At 44.9% G+C, this 20,578-nt stretch overlaps 1 protein-coding gene across 3 annotated transcripts in view; it reads left to right on the forward strand.

Annotated features, from left to right (window-relative positions):
• The window catches only part of LOC108002811 (irregular chiasm C-roughest protein), a 279,347-nt gene that overhangs the window by 37,029 nt on the left and 221,740 nt on the right, over positions 1-20,578 (forward strand). The window contains exon 1 of one of the 3 annotated variants that reach the window (XM_062071242.1): positions 9,091-9,237. The exons of the other annotated variants lie outside the window; for them this stretch is intronic. The gene's annotated coding sequence lies outside the window, so the exon portion shown is untranslated. Of the gene's footprint in view, positions 1-9,090; positions 9,238-20,578 lie in introns of those variants that run through there. 3 annotated transcript variants of the gene reach the window in all.

Raw genomic sequence — 20,578 nt, forward strand, 5'->3', positions numbered from 1 at the left:
TTCATCGTTTTCGCTCGATTTCTCTTTCATATTTAACGAGGAATCGTAAATATATTTTTAACAACTCGCCCGAAAGATCGCCGGAAAATCACCAATACTAAACCGCGTGGAATCGATAGCTTTGGAACGAAAGTTAACGAATTCCCACTTTGTTGTTCTCCCGTTCGATTCGATCCTACGATTTGAAAACATCGTTCACAATTTCGAGAGTTTTTTTATCTGTCGCGCATTCTTTTGTTTTTTATAGAAAAGAAGGTACAAGGTATCCGATATTAACATCGTGTATTAACAATGCCAGTGATCCCCGATGGCGAACAGAAATCCGTTCCATTCGCACGATATATCCGAAACTGGCATAAATCATCCCCCCATTCTGTAACATGCCATAGCGTGGTCGATTAACGCGGCATTAATGTGGCAATTAGAATCCGATTCCTGTTATTCCGACATGTTATAATTAACGCATCGCAACCGCATATTGGACCGACAGCCCTTTTTTCCTTGAACCTATGCGATGCATCTGCAAAATAGGAATAGGAGCAATGAATGGAACGAAGAAATAGGGACAACGACCAATTCTAGACGAGGAAGTTATTTTTTAGGGAATTGTAATCGCTTTGAGGAAGAAAAGGATCATCGAGATCAAGGGATCTCTTGAAGTCGCGGAGATTCTGGAATTGAATCTCCTCGAGGTTTCTTAAATCTTAAATTTCGTGCCACTTAGATTTTTCATAGTTGAAAATGATCGAATTCTAACGATTACGATTACGATTGATGTCTCATTCTGCGAATATTGGACAAGTTTGACTGATTGCAATTTCGAGAATCTTTCCATAATATATATACTGCATATATCATGATAATTCTTACGAGTCCAAGGACATTCAGATTGATCACTGGGTGTCAGAATCGTGATCTGTAATTTCAAAAAATCCTTTGTTCCCTAATAGGGGCACTACTTACAGATAGCATGTCGCGGCATTTTAGACGAGGTTTCAAGCCGCTTATGGAAACATGCAATCGGTTTCTTGTTCGAAGAACTTTGTATCCCGCACAAAAATGCTGTTCGTTGTTCACGCGATCATTAGAGGCGTATTGACGTCTTATTACGCTCTTTCTACTTACCAGTTCTGGCATATTAATGATCTCGATAGTATCATTAAGGAGCGAGAAAAAATATTCTTAATTCAAGGCCGTTCGAGACCAATCTTGTCTTCTTTCTCCACCAGGGGTATATACTTCTTTAATGTGCTTCTTGCCATTAAACGAAAAAAAATCTTCGTTATATCGAATAATCACGCGAACACCTCTTGTCAAAGTGTTCTCGATGGGCGGTACAATCGCGTTGAACTCTTAACGAGCAACTTTTGTATTAAAGCGCTAAATATTTTGCGAGATGTGCAATTAGATGAGAGAGACGTTCCATGATGCTCGTAGTACACGAAGCAGACCGAAGTAATTCGTACCGCGGACGACGACGATATATTCCTCGTGTCGTAAAGGCTCGTACCATTCTTCCTCCCGTTTCTTTCCCCTTCTTAACCACTTTGCCACGGATCAATCGCCCTGCGCGCTGACCATTGTTTTTAATAATACCCTCTCCGTTTCCTATAACAGTTTCTCGCCCATAATAATTCAATAATACCTGTCGGAGAGGTTACACGTTACCGCAACGCGATGGGGAGAAAATCTCCACGCCTATCGCGTTTCGCATTTCCCAATCTCCGCCCAATCTCGAATCTCGCGCTCGTTTTTAAACGCGTTTTAAAACGCGGAAAACCCGGTTGGCTCCTCGCGCCCCCGGAAACGATGCGTGATTTTTGTTTCCATACGGAGGAGAGAGGGAGGGGAGGTGTTTTCAATGTTCATGCGAATACACCGCGTTATATATACATATATATATATATACACCGCGTGTTATACCTTGACAATTTGAGCCGTTATTCGATACAAACTGCATCGGATATTCCGGAATTTTGCCGGGCGCTGCGATATGCATGAGGAACGCGATATCCTTGTAATAGTATTTGCTCGAATGAGAATCACCTATGGCAGGGTGAAAACTAGCAACGACAACGAATGGAAGCGCTCCCCTCCCTCCCTCCGTGCTCGCGTCTACGGGTTCGACGATGCGAGAGCTCTTTCGCCTCTAATTTGTCTTTCGGTTCCGTTCGGCCCGTCTCTCTCTCCCTCTCACTCTATCCCTCTCTCCGTCGGCAACGTTCCAAGCTTTAAACTGCATTACACTGATCTTATTAACAATCAGATATGTTTCGTATTCCGTGTCACGACCCGCCCCGCGCGAACGTGTAACTTTGAAATATGTCGTCTCGTTGGATATCCTCCTCATCCCTCCCTCCCCCTCATCGTTAAATCTCTTTCCGCTTCGAGCCGCTTGAAACGAGGCGAACGGGAGGGGAGAGAGGGGGCGCTCTCGCGTGCTCGTGTAAATTAATCAAGTATCGGGCGGTATATGCGCGCGTGTGTCCGCATTTTCGAATTTAAACGCCCCTGATTCGTCGAGGAATAATAGTTTTCGAGATTAGCATTGTCCTGCCAGATCTCTCCTCTCCCCCTTGCCGCCAGTAGTGCGTGACGCTTATTAATAATAGTGAATTTCGGGTATATGGGAAATTACGTGCCGTTACGGGGGCCATATTTTTAGAGAAAACGATCTGATGCTCGATTAAAATCCGGATTAATGTAATAATACTCGAATAGGATTTTTAATCTACTATACGCTGTATATAAAATGGAGGAAAAGAATAGATATTCTTTGGCCTTCGTTATAGGGGAATTCGCGTTGTACGGGAGTCTGTTCTGTAATTTTCCGGATGGTTGAGTGGCGAAGGGGGAGGCATCATCGTCGGGTGCAAGTGCGTGGTGGAAATAATTATGAGCTTGTTTATAAAACGCGGATTACGTAATAATTTCCTCCTAAAATCGGTTGAAATGAAATTTCTCGTTATCTCTCCCTTCTTTCCTTCTTTCCCACCACTTTTCAACCCAGTTTTTCCTCCGTATCGTTTCCTGCCGCATCCATCTGAAGAATAACTAAATCTCGAGGAAATCGAGAATTGTTATTTTCGTCGATCGAATGAGAAATGCGAAAGGAGAAAGAAGAAAGGAAAGAAATGGGGGGAGGGAAGAAATAAACAAAATGGAAAAAGAAAAAGGGATACCGCGTTGGATATTTCCACATACGTCAAGCTCGTTATGACGGAATATGTTAAAACGTTGGTGTTGTTTGTTGAATCGGTTTTTGTTGAATCAGTTTGTTTACGCAGAGTTTCACGCAATAGCGGCTCGTCGCTTTGCAAACACGATGTCCATCAAACGACGGCCGACTCTTTTCGCGGAGAATTATCAGGGTAGCCGGTAGAAAGTAATGTCCCGCTTTTTCTCCCCCTCCGCACCCGCGACGGGGCAAATAAAATTGTTTCGAAATTTTCCGCTTTACACGGCCACCATGGCCCCGGTTATTTATGCCGAAACGCCGCGTTGTTGATTCAGTTACGGCGCCTCTTGTTAAACGAAATTACATCCTAATTGAAAACAATTTCTGTCGCATTTCACGGATTCGAAGAGTCGTTTAGTGGACTGTCAACTGCGTAATTAAGCTCGACGGGCGAAAAATGTATCGCGCGCCACGAATTCGTCAAGCTTCACTTTCGCGTTCGTGCAACACGTGTTCTTCGATACGAGAAAAGGGAAATCCAATGATTATCCGTTTAGATTGGTTAAAATTAGATTAAGTTAGGATTGGATGATATTCGAGGATCAAAGATACAAAACTCGGATTATGTTCACTTATTAATTATAACTTCAATTTAAACAAAAATATTTTAAATCTTATCCATAATAAAGATAAATTTCCTTTAATCGATTCGTTTGAGCCATTATTCCAAAGAAAATTTACTCTATTGAATTTAGCCGGTCGTGATATAGATCTTGATTTCATTCTACTTTGCGCCTCGTCTTTAAGGCGAAATTAAATATCCATATAAATCGAGAAATCGTTTATTCGAAACCGATATTATCCGCTTTCGATAATAATGGGATTGGAAGCGCAATCCGGATGCTGTCTACGTCAACGTGGCGTGAAATCGCAGAAAAAAAGAAAAGACACGAAAAAATCGCGACAAGAGGAGGAGAGGACGTTAGACGACAATCCGAAACGTCGATGCGAGACATTGGAATGCAAATTGGGGATACAGGTCGAGCGTGGTAGATGCACTGAACGCGTATATTCGTATCGAAGCCTGGGACCGATAAAAATTGCAGTCTGACGATCTTGGGTGGAGATACCGTGGCGAGGGAGAAAATTTCTTCGACGAAGTTTTCCTCTCGTGCCAGTGATCTTACGCGAAGCATGTTTCACAGGTATAACGACAGCAAAGAGGAAACTGGAGAAACTCGTAGCAACTCGTCCGCCCGCTTATCGACTGCCATACATTTTTGAACTCGCATGGGAACCCGGCCGACTGTGATCTTCAAATCCTCTTTATATTGACCGCGTCTATAAAGCTTTGTCGCTCCAATTTCTCCCACTAACTTTTCCCCCCTCGTCGTTTACGAAAAGAAATTTGAAAAAACACGTATACATTTCCTCGTATCGTTTTTCGTCGATCGAAGACGCCAGTTTTTCGAGTGAGATTCTAAAGGAAGAGAGGAGAAAAGGAGGATTCAGGTTAGACGTAGGTCGAGTGGACGAATTGGTAATCGAGCGAGCGAATGAAACGCACATTTTCATCTCGTTTATGATTTATCCGACGTTTTAAACAGCTCGATCAAACAGAATAATCGGGACAAATTGGAGATTTTATCACGTACAACGAATATTTTATGACCACCGTCTTCTTGTCGTCTTCTGCGTTGCATCGTTGCAACGACGGGCCGGCCTCCATCTTTCACGTTTGCTCCGCCAACGTCTCTCGAAACGAAAGAGAAACGTATCCGCCGCGAAATATACCGTATTCGCATAACCGTGGATCTTTATTGTTCCGAAAGCAGAAAGCGGGATCCGAACGAACGTGGAAGAACGGATAAAATTGTCTTGGCAAAGGAATACGGATGTTTGACCAAGATTTTTCCACGAATTCGTTTAAGTTTAGTTCTTTTCTAGAATGAAATATACCTTGGGTAAAGAGGAACGAACGAAGGGTAAATGTTCGCGTCACATCGATTATCTTTGATTCGTTTACCCTCGTTTACCTTCTTCTTTCTATTCTCTCTCTCCCCCTCCCCTCCCCTCTTTCTTTCTTTCTTCTTTCTTGCCAGAGTTTTACCAGTTTCGAGGAGCTTAGTATGATTAAGTTTCACGGTTGTAAATTACACGTGAACGAACAACGCTTCTTTGATTAAGGAATTCGCCCAGGGGATTTAGCGAGTCGTAAGGAAACAGGGTAAGGAGATGCGAGGGGGCAAACGGAGCGGGAAAATTAATGTAGCCGGTGAAATCACGTAGAAATAAATTAGAATGGCAAGGAATATTGGACAGAGGCAACACGAGCTTGTGATTTTAGGAATAATAAATTTCGATATCTTTACGAGCGAGCGTAAATTTAATAGATAACGGGATTCATCCGCTTTCCATCCTCCATTCCACGACTACCATCTCTCTATGAACGTTTCTATTCGATACTCTATTCGAAACTACTTTAATTCACCGATTCGCTATATATATATATGTATATGTATATCGTAACTTTTCGGAGGCATCCGAGTTTGGGGTGGAACGTGTCCCGATAATATTCCACTTGCATCCACGGGGTACACGCTTAAAAAGACTTTAACGATCACCAAAGCTCGTAGTTTCTCGTATCGTTCCTCCCAACCGAGCAGTCTAATTAGCAGCAATCCTGTAATTATCGCAATAATTCGATTTATTCCCAATTCTCCGATGGATGGAAAATTTTTTCGAATTATAACTCTTCTCATCTTCGTTTCATACGTTTAATATCTTTCGATCCTTCCCGAGGAATACGCTCAAGATTTTTCTAGGATTTCAAAAAAAAAGCAACGGTTTTAACTGGAATTTTATCGCAGTTATTAACTTTTGGGAGGAGGGGGAAGGATGTTTCGTAGATCGTTAAAGGATCCATAAAGGAAATAACACGGAAACTCTCCGTCTAGACGAGTCGTAGGAACCGTATTTAAAACTACCCTCTGGGCCGGACCTTGAAAACGTTCCCTTTGAAAACGAGCTGTCCTTTCACGCTACAGTGAGCCACCATTATCACAGCCATGTGATCTACTTGAAACCCTGTATTCTTCGAGACCCGCTTCTCCTCCCCCGTGATTTCCTTCACCAAGGGACGCCACGTCGAAATTTCTATCTCCTCGATCGCATGGTTCACAAAGATCAACGCCGATTTTCGTCTCTTTCGCGATTCCGAGATTCAACAATTTAATTACGAATGTACACTTTTGTAATAGTATTTATTGCCCGCCGACGTTCTTTTTTTTCGAAACGTCGTGGGAAATCCGCTGGAAATTAACCGGACTATCCTCCCTCCCCTATTAAATAACAATAATCGCAAAACACCTGCGCTCCCGCGTAAATCAGAGTTCGCGGCGCGGAAGTGCAATTGGCCGTGCATAAACGTTCCTTTTTTTTTTTATTTATTCCGCTATTTTGTTTTAACGGATAACGCGACCTCGTCCAATAACGTTTTCGCCACTTTCCCATTTCACGCCCCCGCCCTCCCAACGTTCTCTCTCCCGTCCTCCTTATTTCCACCGCCGGAATGGACGGAAGAAAAATGGGGAGAAAAATCAATTCGCTTAAAATCATCCTTCGTGAGCATTATGTTCTAGGTTTTAGTTTCGTCGCTGTTATAGTCCAGTGATCGCGATTAAAACTACGAACGGATCTATCGTATGCAAGGATCTATTCGCTGTTTCGACCGTGATTTAACCGTTCCTCTAACGTTACCGTTTCTCGCCGCTTCGCTACGATCGTACGTATTGCGCAAACACACGAGAGAGGGGAGGGGGGAGTGATGGTAGCGGAGCGTAGTATGGAGAAAGCCGCGAGAGAAGAAGGTCACTGTTCGAAAGGGGAGAAACCTTGCCAGGAGCGAGGAAGAGGACTGGCGGAGACAAAAGGGAGGAGGAGAGGAGAGGCAAGCAGCAGCAACCGGAGGAGAGAGAAGGCAGCCGAGAAAGAGCCGATAGGATGTTGCGCACCTGCTTACCTCGAGGCGGCGCGATACTTCTTGCCTAAGCTATTCCAGCTCCCTGCCGTTCCTCCTCCTTCTTCAACCGAGAACCTTCTGCTCTCCCTCCATCTGCTTTCCTCCCAACACGCTCTCCTTCGTCGTGATCTGGTTACGCAGGATAGAAACTGGCAGGGTCGGCTGCTACGCCGATGCGTCACGGTGATGTCTGTCCTCTTCGGTATTAGCGTGTCGATGCACAAAGTACGGTGCGGTGGATGCGCTTTTATGGAAGATTAAAACTATAATCGAGGGGGCGGGGATATCACGTTTGATCGAGATCGGTTCATCGAACCTGGTAACGCTTCTCTCCAAAGTGTGTTGTTGACACAGTGGTCCGAAGGGTGTCGCTGTGTCCGATCAAGGGGACATTATTGGGTCGTTTCGTTGAGTAATCGGCGAAAGAAATCGCTCGATCATGCTTGTTCATTTTCGCAATGAATAAGATAGCACAAAAGTTATCGAGCATCCAATTGTTATCCGACTGTCCTATAAAAGTTCGTTAGTTGTTAGGGCGATCTCTAATATTTGGTGGAGGCAAAAGAGGGGGAAAAAAGGAAGAAGAAACACGCGTTAGTTTTGGGGAGACGTTAATGGGGAATCGATATCGACAGTTCTCGCAGCGATTAGTGCTTTCTTCGACCGGACGAATATTTTAAACGCGCTAATGTTGACGTATGAACACGTATGTACCCGACGATGAAACGGCAATGACCGTAAGAAATATCGACGATTCGGCCGGTGCACGAGGTAAACTACACGGTGTGGATTTCGCGTAAAAAGCGGATTGGAAAATAAAGCAAATAAAGCACGGAACTTGGCGATCATCCGAGTGGTTGCGCCGTATCGCTTCGGGTTCGGTTAATAAGCAGTATTAGATCTGGCCGCCTCGCCGTAATAAATCATCGAATCCCAACAAAATCACACACTCGATGGCATTACTTGGTAATTTCTCTGCCGTGTCTAGATATAATTAGATAGAATTAATCGATTGTCGTAATCTCATCGGATTTATTCCAACACGAAAAAAAATCTTATCCGTAAACTACTTCTTGTATCGCGCACATTTTATCGTTTTTTTCCCCAGATTTTTAATCGGATTTCTTTCTAAATCCTCCATGTGATTTTCGACGGTTAATGGTTGTTAACAGCGCATTCATTATGGATGATTAGAAGCGAAGAGAACGTTTATCCTCGAAGATTGAGATTTTTCCTACACTTCGAATTAGTTTCTAATTTCGCTCGATCGATTTATAGCTTCCAATTTGCCACATGCAACGAGTCTTTTAACGAGAGCTCGACGTATTTCAACGAACGAAGGGCATGCAACCAGACGTTACCACGACACATGGTTATTTATTTAATATTCGCGCGTTGACAAGGATCTCCTTTCACGACGTTCGTGCGAATTTACACGCTATTCGTGCGACGTTTTCCTTCTCGGTTATCCTTGAAACTGACCAAGATAATACGACGCATCAACGTGCCGTTGAAATATATATATATTTTTTTTCAAGCAATTGTCTCGAACAATCCGTCCTCGTCCAATGACCAACAACTTTCATTCTACGCAGTCTTGTTTACTCGAGAAAAGTTTCTGGCATAGAATTCGTCGCAGTTTCGAGAATGGAGCGAGGCGTCGAGTCGACGTCCAACGATTCTCTCGCTCTTCTTCCGCTCGTCGCGCATTAACCCTCTATTCATCCCCCACCGAAACGTAACTTGGTTCTTTCATCGAATCAGTAGACTGTGGAAACAAACAAAATTATACATTTGAGGATAATTTTCTTTCTTTTTTTTTTTTTTAAGAATAATATCGCGTATGATCAACACGGAATATTTAAAGAAAAATTCGTATTTATTGCAGATATATCCCTTTATTCACCAATCCAATCGCTCGCTCAATTTTTCGTTCCAGTGATTGACAAGAGGATCGTGGAATTACGCGTGTTGTCGAAGAACATTGGTGGCCGCATCGACATCAAAGGAAGTGACGTAACATGCTCCAGGTTAACAGGCATGTAATTGAAAACTTCAATCTTTATATTTTACGAGAAATTATATCTGTCATTTCCCAAACTGAGGATAGGCAGGTATAATTTAACGAAAATAACCGTGTAATCCTCTCGCGACTATTACGATCTACATTTTTCCCAACTTTCATTCTTTCGAACGAGGAATAATGGGCGAATAATCTCCGTATGGAAAGATAGATTTTTAAAATCGGTTACAAAATTTAAATCTCACGCGATTATGGCATGCCGTGAAATGTATATGGTTACAATAATGGGGAATTTATGCCTTGGAGAAAATATATGCGAGGCGATTTTCAAACAAAACATTTTCCTCGTCCATGTTATTATGTTTACACGATCACATTCTTACCTAATTGATATCCGTGACACTACGGACGAGGGATTATTCCGTTGCGCTTCGTCGTCGGAAACTAACGAGAGGAAGCGACCAGAGGACAGGAAATTCCATACAGGAAGCCCTGTATTTAAGATTCCGTCTTGAAAGCAGGTTTGTCGAATTAGCAAACATCTCACGCGTTCGCGGTGCCAATTTCGTTGCTAAAACCGGGCCTTTAGACGCTGCCAATGAATTTTTATCGTCTTAACGCCAGTCATTTGTTCCACCTTGAACGAGGAATGGTAATACTTAATCTCGCTAAAAATTCAACCGCACTCGGTTCACGTAGAATCCTTTTCTAGAAAGGATATTTAAATGTATTACAGCGGCCCCCGTCCCTGCCCCGTGAGAAAATTTCTCAAAATTCCTTCTTATTTGCCGCCACGCGAAAGGAAAATTATTCACCCTCTTTATCCATCATCTTATCGCGCCACGGAAAGAAGCTTCTTACGTTTATCGTATCAAATAGCCTACGTTCTTTGTCCAGTTCAGACGAATCTTAAATAAGATTGGCACGCCTTCCTCTTTTCTCCGTATCCGGATACCTCCTTTCCGTCCGAAATTTCACGTCCCATTTTTCCTTATTTTTCATCGCTAAAATCCATCGCTAAAAAAACGTTCAAACGCTTCTCTCTCATTAAAATTCTTTCGTTCGTTACTTTTGTCGTAGATTTCTCGTAAAAATCGCTAATAAAAATCACATTAAAATTGAAGGGGAAGAGCGAGGGACGGGACGAATCAAAGTAAACTCTTCAGCTTTCGCGATGTTTAACTAGGTTCGCCGAGAAAATCGAGAGCCTAGTGGCATTCCAAAGCGTAGGCGGAGAAGAAGGCGGAGAAAAGAGAGTTCATCAGATTTTTCAGCGACTTGGGTCGCGAGATATTGATTTCCGGAAAAGAGAGCGGAGAGCTGTGGAATTTCTGGTTGCGAGGATGAAATTTGTACCAGTCACGCCGCTACCTCTAGGATTTTCACTTTACGGCCTGCTCTCCTGCCTCCCCTCTCCCTCCCTTCCTCCCCATCCTTTTTCTCATTCCCCCGAACAGAAGAGAAAGAGACTCCGCTCGTTCGCAAGCGCCCCGCAACTTCGCCCCGCTATTATCTCGACCTGCCTCCTATTGCCTCGACGAAACGCGTATAAAGCGAAACAAACGATTCCCTCCACGCTCCTCCTCCTCCTCCTCCTCCGCGTGTACAGCGTTCGCGGTCGCCAGGCGCGACGAAGAGACATCGAGCGAAGTGGCCGGTAAATCCCTAATTTCGTTTGCCCCCTCCCCGCATTTCAACCCCGCCAACGAAGATTTATCGACCGATATTTCAATGCGGGGAGATACGATCTTTATGAAAGTAACTGCCGTCGAAGATCTTGTGTGTGTGGCGCGACCGTATCGCGATCGATTTTACCCACGAGGGGTGTCAGCACCGGAAGAGAAGAGAATTTTGTCGAGTTTACCAAAAGCTAGGTGGTCCCTTATCGTCGCTTAACGAGCGTCCCGTTTCAAGTCTGCCCCTCCCCCTATAATCGGCCTCGTTTAAGTGTGCCGGTTAATGGAATTAGTTGGCCACGGAAGCTCGAGTTTTACATGCCGATAATTGGCAGGATTAATTATGTTTAGTCTATCGATCGATGGGAAGGGAAGGATCGCGTGTGTAACACGCGGGGATGAATTCGTTTTAATCTCGATGTCTTTTGGCAGCCGGCCCTCCTATCTCGAGGAGAGTTTCATTTCCATGCCGCGTCATTAAACGTTCCTTTTTTCATGTCCATCCTCGATTGAATATTTTATGAGGCTTTTTTAAAGGTGATTCAGGGAATACCTGATGAACCTCGTGGAAAAAGTTTCTCCTTTTCGATCCTCCGTTCGTTACCTCCATTCTCCACACTCCCCCCTCCCCTCTATCCCTCCATTCTCTGGAATTCGTGCTTTGTATCGCGAACGAAGGAACGAAGGGTTGGAAACGGTTTCGAAACCTTTCGTCACCGCCATTATACCGGTTAACGCGACCGATGATAATTATTGAATTATCAGCTGTATCAACATCCTCCCGTTCTCACGGCCAAGCCGCGCTCACACAAATGCCGTCCGCCATTTATCGGGGCTTGAATACCCTCCCCCTCTCCCGTGCAGACGATAATGCACATACGCGTTCGATTACGACTTTACTATTATAACCGCGCTCATACAGGATTGCATTAATCAACGCGACAATGGGTACAAAATGCCGGATCTTCCATTCGATTTGAGGCAAAGTGTGTGAGAGAGAGAGAGAGAGAAAGAGGGAGGAATGGAGGAGGAATTGGAAGAAGATCGCGCGGCGAGGGAGAGGAGAATGGGAACGGCGGTGAAAAGGCAGAATTTCGATTATTTCGAAAGTTAATTATACGGCCCCCGATTCTTTTCTCCGATATTTTGAATTTCTCTCTCTCTCTCTCTCTCTCTCTCTAACGAGCTCGAGAGAACTCGACGAGAGTTTCGTTTCTCTTTGCGTGCCGAGACACACTTTTGAATTTCATCGCGAGGGAGAAGGGGGAGGGGGATTCAAAAACATCCCCCCTGTTTGGAGAAGAGCATGCATTATCGATGCATCTTACGCGCGTTATATTTAATTAATCGAGCAACGGACAAACGAGTTTCCATTCCCTTCCCTTCGATCCGGAACGACCCAGTTTTCGACACAACCGGGCTCGAAAAACACAGCGGCCGCTGTCGACACCGAGTTGTGTAGCGAGCGGCGTTATTTTTCTCGGGAGACTGGTCTCGTAGCTCGTCGGCCACAAATTATCCATCAGCCGCGGACAGATCCCGCGAAAATTGATTTATTTCGATACGGGGCCGAGCGAATGATAAAAGATAAAAGTTTTATCGTGACACGCGTCAATCTGTCCCTCTATATATAATACTTTGCTGGCAATTTACGGCAATTCGTTTTCGAGGCTGAATTCCTGAAGGAAGAGGAGGAGGAGGAGGAGGAACACTGATCGAAAAGATGTCCTTTAAGGAGCGTTGAAGAGGATTGACGCGTTTTAAAACCAGTTTCGGGATCGTAATCCGCGTTCCATCGATGATAATTTTATCGATCGATCGATCGATCGATCCTCTTATCGGGAGGAATCGTCTTGCAACAAATTGGGGAAGAGGGGCGAAATTAATTCGCGACTCGATCGAATTAATGGGGTTTTCGCTCGTGATTGCGAAGTGCAATTTATTCGTCTCTCTCTCTCTCTCTCTCTCTCGTGCGTACGTATCGAGACCGAATTTGATCGACGCAAAATCGTGGCCGAGAAACTGGTTTTCCAGGTGTTAGGTTTGCTCAATTATCGCGCGTAGTAATCAAGGGGTTCAAAGATTATCGTCCTTTCATTTCCGTCCCTTCGAGCTAATAAGCGATGGGATGCCGCACGGCGCGCATGCCTCGAAACGGTGGAAAGAACGAAAATATCAGCGTAAAGGATAGCTATCAAGAACACGGAACGGAAACAAAAACCGCGCGGATGTTGCAAACTCGGCTGAATCATCAATAAGGGGTTGATTATAACACACGAGCTTACTAGTCAAGCTATCGTTTTAATTGTGATTCGTAGTTGCGGTAGCGACGGCCGTCGAGGACTTCGAAGAAAGAACAAGAGCGGATACGATTAAATCGTGAAAAGGAAATTATAGAAATAGGATCGAGAATTTTGACTGCAAACACGAGATCTTCTTCGAAAGCCAATCTAACGAATTTAAATTTCCACGGTGCGACACATGGTGTGTGTGTGTGTGTGTGAGTGTATAATTAACGAGCCTCGAGAAGTGTTCGAGCGATCGATAATTGATTTATTCGAGGAAAAAAAAATGGGAAAGGAACAGTTGCACGGACAATTGTATATTGTTTCTTACGATACGTGGGACGATTGTATCGATTTGTCGTCTCGCGTAAAACAACGGCGCTCTTCGTTCAGAGTAATTACAATTTTTTAAATTACATTGTGGATGTGACGCGCATTAAGATGGAGATATCGCGTGTACGCCACGCGTTTTGACGTGTCATTTTATTAATTGATTTCGCGAAAATTGATGGTTTTAAATGCCGTGCCTATGTAATTATACGTACCGTCGAACTCATTAAATTGGTATCGTTTTAGATTTATGGAAATGATCGGATGATTTGTCGTTTTAAACGGAAAACATTGGATTAATTCTGGAACTATGATTATAATTATTAACGTTGTTAAATTATATAAACTTGGGTAGTATGTATATTACGCTCATCTCATTACGATATTAAATTAAATTATTCGAATATAATCGAAGCGCGAATTGATATCTATAACCGAGCAAACATTTCTTTTCGTCGCCTTTTCGTTTTCTTCTTTCTTTCTTTTTTGTTGTTATCGTCAACAAAAAAGTTTCGATCGTACGAACGTAAAATTTTTATAAGTCATAACCAGAGAAAAAGAAGTCATTACAAGCATACATATACCTTCGCTCCTCGCTTCAAGCGGAAATGAGCTAATGTCCCGTCTAACGTATTATTTTTATTTCCTACCATTCCGTTACCTTCCGTTATCCCTTCCTCTCGTAACTCGATCAAAAACCTTTAATCGTAAATGACCGATATAATTTCCCCCCCCCCCCCTTTTTTCTAAACTCTCTTTTCAAAAAAATATATCGGAACGTATCCTCGTCTTAGATCTTAGACCTCGAGCCCGTTTCCCCTTTTAATTTTAAAATCGCAAAACGTAAAATTCTCCACTCCCGCGATCTTGGATTACTTCCACACCATATACTCGGCTACAAATCCACGAACGCTGTTCTCGAGTGTCGGACTGGGAGGGGAGGGGAGGGGAAGGCGAAAAGCCTCCCGGTAAAACGTATCATCGTTGATCGATGCGATCAGACGACGACGTTTCGCGGTGTCGACGGCGAGTGGAACGCGAGTGAAACGAAAGGAAAAGATCTCGAGGGTGGGTTGGCGTGGCGCGCTCCCCTCCTCGGATGGAAAATGGATTTTTCGTGGCACAGGAAATAACAAACCGCGAATACGATTTACGTTTCGTTCTTGGCGTGCAACGCGTCCGCGATACAGCGCGAGTAGAAGATCGAGCAAGGGGCAGAAGGTCAACAGCTTAGATCGAGGTCACGAGAAAGAGAGAGAGAGAGAGAGATAATGAGGTTGGAGGTTGCGTGGTTTTCTCGATTCGCAAAGGATTCCTCTCTCCCGTGAAACCCATCATCTATCGCGATAGCCGAGGAGGGTCGTAGAGGGTGTGGAGCAGGGAAAGAGGAAGGGAAAGAGGGGTAGAAATGAAATTTCGCCAAGGGTATCGGTGGCCAAGTAGCAAGAGGCGGAGAGAGCGAAGGAGACGGTTTCTCTTTTCTTTCCCTTTTCTCGTCTTTGCCTGGGATTTACGAGGTTCGACGTCAAAGAGGGCATCTCGATAACGGTTTCGGGATTTTTCCGTCTTCCTCCCTCGATACGTGGCCGGCCAGTAATATCGGTGGCAATTTGGGTCGAAACGGGCGTATAAACAGTTGAGAATGGAACGAGACAAAAGTGGAAGGAGGTGTTTCGGTGGAGGTCGCACGCGATAACGATTATCGTAACGATATACGATAAAGAGAAACGACGTTACCGCCACGCGAGTCGCGCGCGGCTCAGCAAGAATAACGAAATAACGAATTTGTTCGTTATTTGCCCTCGTCTGGTTGGTCGACTCGGTGTTAACCCTTTAGAGATTTAATCGGGGCCCCCGGTTTGCAAATAGGAATCAACGCACACGAATCGATCCCCATTTACCTGTACCACGTTTATCCATATAGTTGGTAAAAATTCGCTGTTAAAAAACTGTTGGCTGGTTTTTATCTGAATTATTTATGAGGCCACTTTCCACTCGACCGAGAGAGCTCTCGCGACCCCGCGTTTTAGTTTCGACATAAAACTAAATCGAGGGCCGGATCGGAAGTGGAATCGCTAATGCAATGCGGGAGAGTGCGTCGATAAAATCCGATCGACGGGCCGCCGTCCCCGCCGCGTGGACTTTTCGGTTAAAATCTGCCCCGTTTCCCCGCCCCGTTTCAATCCTTTCGCGTCACCCGTTCTCAAACGACGACGAAAAGCGAGGAAAATGGCGGGTAACTCCGTGGAAATTCCGTTGTATTCTCGCTTCTGGTGGCGAGGCGAGGGATGAAATTGCGGCGCATAGCGTGCATCCTAAATATTTACCCGGCTCTTGCAGTTACATCGTGCAAATATGTCGTTCCCGACTGAGAAAACACGCACGTGTCTACCACCGCTTCCACCGGCCCGTGGAATGGCAGCATTTGGAAGTTGGTCCGCTCCTTCGTCCGAGAGTGGCTCCCGGCCGAGCTCGAACGCGCCAACAATTCGATTTTCAACGGCGATAGTTCGCCGAGGATAACTGGTTTCCGTTACAATGCTTCGTCCCTGTTATTTGATTAAAACTAACGAGTTTGATTTTCGCGCTAAATCGATTGTCGATTAGCGCGTCCGAGGAAATCGCCAATCGCTTTGTCGAGCAACGGGGATGAATCGAGGGGACGAATAATAATTTCTCCTCTTCCAGATCGACGTTTATCGTACATACGTAAGCGGTATATTTCTTGAATAGAAGAAGAAACGTTTCGAATATTCTATAAACTTTGACGATCCTGCGCGACTACGAGGACGCATTTGTAATTAGAGGTTCTTGTTTCTTGTTCCGAGGCGACGCCCAAATTGCCGTCTGCGTTAGTGTTACCGTTTTCATTAACTCGGTCGTTTATAAACGCATCGAAAATTGCCGGCGGAGAACCGTTTATATTTTATACCAACTATCGTAAAGGGGGAAATTTCCACGTTATAGTTCAACCCCGTGATTATCCCGAGCCGCGTACCACGAATATCCGGTTGATATCCAGCTCAACGCACCCGGCTCAATTAACGATCGACCAATTAATTATCAATTAATTTCAATAAGTTTGTTATAAATTTAAGCGTCAAATAAATATAATCGATCGGTCGTTATAATTCTAACGAGGACGAATTCGGACCGATTATCGGGTGAAAGTTGGAGACCTGATTCGCGTTCGAAATGTAGGTCGGCATCCCGATGTCTCTTTTCAATAATTTATTTCCATTAAGGTATACCGTATATATATATATATATCGCCCAGCCATTCTTCCAAACCGCGCGACAATGGGTCACGAAGTTCGTTCGAGTATAATGGCCGAAGAGAGCTCGAGCCATCGGGATTTAGCTTTGATATCGAATACAGAATTTCAAGCAACCACTTGGAAAAGAACCATCATCTCTATCTTCCTATTTATCACGCGTTTCGAACGATTTCATCCCTCTCCTTTTTTCTCAAGCATTCGTTAATTCGTTCCGATTCTCGATGCCGATATCGCGTTACGAGCGGATCGATGGTTACTTCAAATCCTGGAAAATCTGACGAGTTTTCTTCCCGCTCGGTTCCAAGATCGGATCGACGATTGTTTCGAAATCGAATCGCTTTGAAGGTTTGAAAAATATCCCAAGGTTTTCGTGGTCGTCGATTCGAGGCCATGGAAACAACTTTCCATGGAACGATTGCGTAATGAAAGCCTTTAACACCGGTGGCGTGACAAGTTCCTCGCTGGAAATTCGAACGGTTACTTTGAGGGATATCTGGAAGCAGTGCAACTTCAGGGAGCTTAGGTCAACGGCCGAATTAATGTGCAAACTTCAACATAATAGTTGCCCCTCTCGGGGCATCTCGACTATCGATAGTCGCTCGCCGAAACTTCTTCCTCGGATAACTTCATTAACTCGCATATACGTTGCACGCCATTCTTTGTCTTCCTCATCGCTTGTCGTTGCCTTTTGTCGAAACGAATCCTCCCCCTCGTCGAGGCTACATCCTTCGTTGGTCGAATTAACGATTCACCAACGGCCGATCAATTTCCGAGAGTCGTCGGGGATGCAATTATATCCTTCTCCCGGTCGTGAGCACCGATTTAAAAAACTGAATCGTCCCGCTGCTCCTTCTTCCATCGTTACGCTTTCCATCGCTTTCGCTCTGGCCCGAGCAAAGGAAATTGAGCCGCGCCAATTGATTCCTGAAAATTGGCGAGCACGCCGTGAATTATCGATTATTATGACGCAGTTGCCAACAAAGGAATTCCTCGTGATCGGGGTTAATTACGCGGTTCGTTGCCAAAATAAATTACGACCAACCGCCGGATAAAGAGGAAGAGAAAGAAGAGAAGAGGGAGAAAAGGGGGATGGTCTGTGAAAATTCGTGCTCGGTCTTTGCACGGAACGTCAGATTCGTATTCGCAATAACGTGTTTCTGCTCGTAATAACTTCGAGAGGCTCGATGAAAGGGCAGCGTGCGTTATCGTTGGTCGGATTAATCGCTCAAACACGTATCAATGGGGCGTAGTAATTCGCGGGGCATCAATCGAGGCCGGCCCTGCTCCCATTCCTCCCCCCTCCGTGAATTAATAAAGGTCAGAAATAGTGGGCAGAAATTACGCGCGTAATTTTCACGGCAATTATGTAAAACACAACGGGTTTTGTCAGCCGGTTTGTTGCCCGCGCTCGCTCGAGAATACCTCGCCACGAGAATAAACCGGGCTGGATTTCACTCGCTGGTGAAATCAATTAGGCGCGAACAATGGTCGACGACGCGCAACGATCGTCGTTTCGCGCATTTGCAAATTGTTTATTATGTATAAATCCTAATTAATGGACGATCGGCATGTATCGATTGGCTTCCATCGACGAGCCGCCAACCAGCTGGCAGCGACAAACGTTTAAAACGTGTCTCCGGGTGGGTGGTGAGCGTTCCAGCCGGAGATTTCGCAGATCCGATACTCGCAATTTCGTCAACGATAATTTCGTTTCTTCGTCAAAGTTGCTTTCCTTTCGATGGATTCCAATCTAGAAAGAGCATCCATTCTTTATCCGCCGATCGAGAGGAATGTATGTAGGAACGAAACGAATAATCCCAATTCGGGGACAGCCGGTCTAATTGTACGATTCGTTTCACAATGTTCTCGGTGTCACGGTGTATACGACCGTTTCTTTGATAAAGTTCAACGCACTACGCCGATACGTGGTTCAACAAGTTCAATACATTCGTGAAACGATCCTCGAATCCGCCAGAGGATCCACGACTGTATCGCGTGGCAAACAATGGAGGGAACTAAGTTGGCCCAACCGGTCCTCGTCCTGGATAGCGAACAGATGAAATAATCCTCCCCGTCTACGATAGCTTTGTCGAACTGGTATCGTCGAGTTTCAACGCGTATAATTAAGCGAATGAAAATATCAGAAACTCCAAGTGGCAATTTCGAAATGGCCGCATTATCGCGATTTGCCAGAATTCAACGCGGCACTCTACCGCTATATATATACATATATATATATGTGTGTATCTCTCTCCTTCTTCTCTCCCCTGCCCATTCCCCCGTTGAAAATATATTTTAATCGGAATATCCGAGTACGAAAAATCGATTTGCATTCAACGTTTAATATCCCCCAGTTTTTGGACCTCGTTGTATTACCAGTTTTTGGATACACAGTCGGTGGAGTTTTTATTTTTTTTTTGTAACGATGTCGTAAAATACTTAACGTATCGAGCCATTTTCACGGAGAGCAGAGGAGGAGGGAGGACGATGAAATTTAAAGCAGCGAGATTTTCTATTTATTCAAATGGTAAGCGATAAAAACGGTCGTGAGTGAAAATAAATTATCGACAATTATGCACGCGCGCCGTATCTCTTATTCACTCGGAAACGAAGTGATCGTTCCGTTGTCGTGTCGAGTGCAAAAAAAAAAGAAATAAATAAATAAATAATCGTTCGATGGAAAAATTATCGAACGATTTTCATTTCGTTTTGAGATAAAAATCCGTCGTTTCAATCGACTTCTCGAACAAAGTTTCGCGATTACTTTTCAGTTGTAATTTAATGCATCGTTCAATGACACCATACCAAGACCATACTGAGAGAGCGCAGAAAGTTTCGTCGGAATCACGATTGTACGGGCGCGTTTTTCGCGATAACCCTTATCACCATCCGTCTCTTCTTCCATCTTCGCGTCCTCGTTGTTTTCTCCTCTTTTCCTCGCATTCGTCGAAACCGACGCGCGCCATTGTGGGCGCCTTGCGTTGTTGTAGAAGTAGAAAAAAAAAAATGAAAATCAGTATTCCGACAGGAACGCACTCGAGCGCGAGAGACACGCGGGGTGTCAGCATCGACGCGTCGTCGACACGTTTTGTTCGAAAAGGGGGGCTCCCCGTGTCGGCTCAGTCAATTAACGTGCTCCGTCTTTCTATTTTATTTCCGTCGGTTTTTGTTTTGCGCCCGGCGTGCCACCCCACACGTGCCGCCTCCGCCTCCGCCCTGTCCCTCCGCTGTCCTCCACCTCCGCCCCTCCCTTTCGCCCTTGTCGCGCGGCCGCGAGTGCCCGTGATCCCCGTACGGAGCCCGCACTTTGTTTTGATCACGTCACACCGCCAGCCAGGACGCGCTCGATTGTCGGCTCTCCCCCGGGATAACGCGGCGCAGCTTTTAATTGCGCTCCCAATTAGTGCACGCGCCCGATCAAGAACCACTTCACCTGCGGCCGGCCTCCAAACAAACGCGTGTCCAATTATCAACTGCCACGATCCCCTAATCGCTTGCTACGCGTCTTTACGTCGTCCACGTACCTTTCCTTTTTCGCGCGCCAAAAGATACGCCTCGTTTTCATCTTTCGATCGGTCCCTCCCTCCGTTCCACGAAAATTTACTCTCGTCGCGAATTTGATTCGATCGATAGAATCATCGCTTTTTCCGCCCTCGAAACAGATTCTTCCCTATCTTCCTTTGCGCGTCTCTCTTCCCCTCCCCCCCTCCTGTTATTTACGTTGCGGCAATATCTCTTATTCCACGGGAATCTCTCTTAATAAGAAGCTGGTAATTACGTTTCGCAA

The sequence above is a fragment of the Apis cerana genome, linkage group LG2 (genome assembly GCF_029169275.1).
Source record: "Apis cerana isolate GH-2021 linkage group LG2, AcerK_1.0, whole genome shotgun sequence".
Classification (NCBI taxonomy): Eukaryota; Metazoa; Arthropoda; class Insecta; order Hymenoptera; family Apidae; genus Apis; species Apis cerana.